Raw genomic sequence first — 3,829 nt, 5'->3', positions numbered from 1 at the left:
TAACTCCAAGTCAATCACACTTCTGTGCAATCAAACTGTCCACTTAGGAAGCAACACTGATTGACAATAAATGTAACATGCTGTTGTGCAAATGCAATAGACAACAGGTGGAAATTATAGGCAATTAGCAAGACACCCCCAATAAAGGAGTGGTTCTGCAGGTGGTGACCACAGACCACTTCTCAGTTCCTATGCTTCCTGGCTGATGTTTTGGTCACTTTTGAATGCTGGCAGTGCTTTCACTCTAGTGGTAGCACGAGACAGAGTCTACAACCCACACAGGGGGCTCAGGTAGTGCAGCTCATCCAGGATGGAACATCAATGCGAGCTGTGGCAAGAAGGTTTGCTGTGTCTGTCAGCGTAGTGTCCAGAGCATGGAGGCGCTACCAGGAGACAGGCCAGTACATCAGGAGACGTGGAGGAGGCCGTAGGAGGGCAACAACCCAGCAGCAGGACCGCTACCTCCGCCTTTGTGCAAGGAGGAGCACTGCCAGAGCCCTGCAAAATGACCTCCAGCAGGCCACAAATGTGCATGTGTCTGCTCAAACGGTCAGAAACAGACTCCATGAGGGTGGTATGAGGGCCCGACGTCCACAGGTGGGGGTTGTGCTTACAGCCCAACACCGTGCAGGACATTTGGCATTTGCCAGAGAACACCAAGATTGGCAAATTCGCCACTGGCGCCCTGTGCTCTTCACAGATGAAAGCAGGTTCACACTGAGCACATGTGACAGACGTGACAGAGTATGGCGATGCCGTGGAGAACGTTCTGCTGCCTGCAACATCCTCCAACATGACCGGTTTGGCGGTGGGTCAGTCATGGTGTGGGGTGGCATTTCTTTGGGGGGCCGCACAGCCCTCCATGTGCTCGCCAGAGGTAGCCTGACTGCCATTATGTACCGAGATGAGATCCTCAGACCCCTTGTGAGACCATATGCTGGTGCGGTTGGCCCTGGGTTCCTCCTAATGCAAGACAATGCTAGACCTCATGTGGCTGGAGTGTGTCAGCAGTTCCTGCAAGAGGAAGGCATTGATGCTATGTACTGGCCCGCCCGTTCCCCAGACATGAATCCAATTGAGCACATCTGGGACATCATGTCTCGCTCCATCTACCAACGCCATGTTGCACCACAGACTGTCCAGGAGTTGGTGGATGCTTTAGTCCAGGTCTGGGAGGAGATCCCTCAGGAGACCATCCGCCACCTCATCAGGAGCATGCCCAGGCGTTGTAGGGAGGTCATACAGGCACGTATAGGCCACACACACTACTGTTTTAAGGACATTACATCAAAGATGGATCAGCCTGTAGTGTGGTTTTCCACTTTAATTTTGAGTGTTACTCCAAATCCAGACCTCCATTGGTTAATAAATTTGATTTCCATTGATCATTTTTGTGTGATTTTGTTGTCAGCACATTCAACTATGTAAAGAAAAAAGTATTTAATAAGAATATTTCATTCATTCAGATCTAGGATGTGTTATTTTAGTGTTCCCTTTATTTTTTTATCAGGGTATAAACGCAACATGTAAAGTGTTGGTCCCATGTTTCATAAGCTGAAATAAAAGATCCCAGAAATGTTCCATAGGCACAAAAAACGTATTTCTTTCAAACTTTGTGAACAAATTTGCTTACATCCTTGTTAGTGAGTATTTCTCCTTTGCCAAGAACCATGTGCATGGACAATAAAAGGCCATTCTAAAATGTGCAGTTTTGTCACACAACACAATGCCACAGATGTCTCAAGATTTGAAGGAGTGTGCAATTGGCATGCTGACTGCAGGAATGTCCACCAGAGCTGTTGCCAGATAGTTGAATGTTCATTTCTTTACCATAAGCCGCCTCCAACCTCGTTTTAGGGAATTTGGCAGTACGTCCAACCGGCCTCACAACCACAGACCACGTGTAACCATGCCTACCCAGGACCTCCACATCTGGCTTCTTCACCTGTGGGATCGTCTGAGAGCAGCCACCCGGACATATAATGAAACTGTGGGTTTGCACAACTGAAGAACTTCAACACAAATGGTCAGAAACCGTCTCAGGGAAGCTCATCTGCATGCTCGTCGTCCTCACCAGATTGCAGGAAGCATGTATGGCGTCGTGTGGGCGAGCGGTTTTGCTGATATCAACGTTGTAAACAGAGTGCTCCATGGTGGTGGTGGGGATATGGTATGGGCAGGTATAAGCTACAGACAACGAACACAATTGCATTTTATAGATGGCCATTTGAATGCACAGATAAACTGTGGCGAGATCCTGAGGCCCATTGTCATGCCATCACTTCATGTTTCAGCATCATAATGCACAACCCCATGTCGCAAGGATGTGTACACAATTCCTGGAAGCTGAAAACGTCCAAATTCTTCCTTGGCCTGCATACTCTCATAATGTATTCAATAATAATGTATTCAATTGACTGATTTCCTTACATGAACTGTAACTCAGTAAAAACGTTGAAATTGTTGAATGTTGCATTTCTATTTTTGTTCAGTGTATATAAAACAGTTCAACATCAAATATAAACAATTCAACTACTGTAAACCATGATAACAGGCTTTGCTATTTGGTCATTTGACTAGTGTTGAATGAATGATGAGTGACCCCATTCCCAAAAATAGTAGGTCTAGCTGGGTAATGTTACCTGTTGGTGAGGATAAATGGATGGTGCCGCTTTTTCTGTCAGCCTGTATGTTTCATGCATGTTGCCATCCACCATTCCTGCATTTGCGAAGCTCTCGTTGGTAAAAACGTTTAAAAATGTCCAACTCCTTCACCAGCGTTCTGGACTTGTTGGAATTATTTTTTTGTTTAATAAAGTAGGTTTTGGTGTCTTGCATCTACAATAGGTGTCATTTTTCAGTTTGTATGTACTGTGACATTCTTCAAAGCAATGCTACTGGATTACAGATAACGGTAGTCAACTCTGTGTCCAGGTAACCTAACCTACAGGAGGAGTGGGGTTATGGCCAATGACATAATGCCTTCCAGTTGTGGAAGCTGGATCTGTGGGAGGTCATTTGAGAATCCACGGAAAGTAAAAACAAATGACTATTTTTCTCCCCAGAAATTCTCACTAGTGTGTGTACTTTAAGCTTATGTGTCTTTTGTAGAGCAAAACGTTTAAATAATAATAATAAATAATAATATGAATGAGAATGTAGTTTGTCCATCTTTCCCATTTTTCCCATTTCCAATCAAAAAATATGCCTGAGAGATTCACAAGACTATAACATTGGAATGTTGTATGGTGCTGCCCTACCCTGGTGGGGACGAATTAATCCCCCCAAAAATAAAACACCTTTTGTCTCTCTGTGTCTCTCCTTCAATTTGCAAGAGGCTGAACGTATCTCACCGGAGAAAGCATTTTTAAATGAGCGAAACAGCGCCCCTCTGTCTCTGTATATGTAGTCCATCTATCTGATGCTGTCTGGTCCAAAAGAGTATGACATTGTTGCCGCCTGTAATGTAGCATTGAATGCAAGGGAAGCCAGCGAGTATTTAGCCTCCCTTGATAAAAAAAAAAGTATAAAATCATATCCAATCAGCTTTGGGCTAAACTAAGCGAGCACCAAAAAAAGTGTCAAGGGAATTTGGCGTCACTATCAAATCACATCGAAAGCATACTTAATTGACAGAAACCACTTAAATTGTAGCATCTAGTTGTGTTGTTGTCCTCCCGTGGCTAGGTAGCTAGCTAAAATGGCCCATTTCTTAAATTAGCCACAGATGGAGATAGGGATTTGGATTTGTGGTTTCCTTAATTTTCTGTACTGGCCAATTATTATAACGGCGATTCTGATCCTACCATTAATTCATACATTGCCCCTG

Source organism: Oncorhynchus nerka, linkage group LG25 (genome assembly GCF_034236695.1).
Source record: "Oncorhynchus nerka isolate Pitt River linkage group LG25, Oner_Uvic_2.0, whole genome shotgun sequence".
NCBI lineage: Eukaryota > Metazoa > Chordata > Actinopteri > Salmoniformes > Salmonidae > Oncorhynchus > Oncorhynchus nerka.
This window is presented reverse-complemented; position numbering follows the sequence as displayed.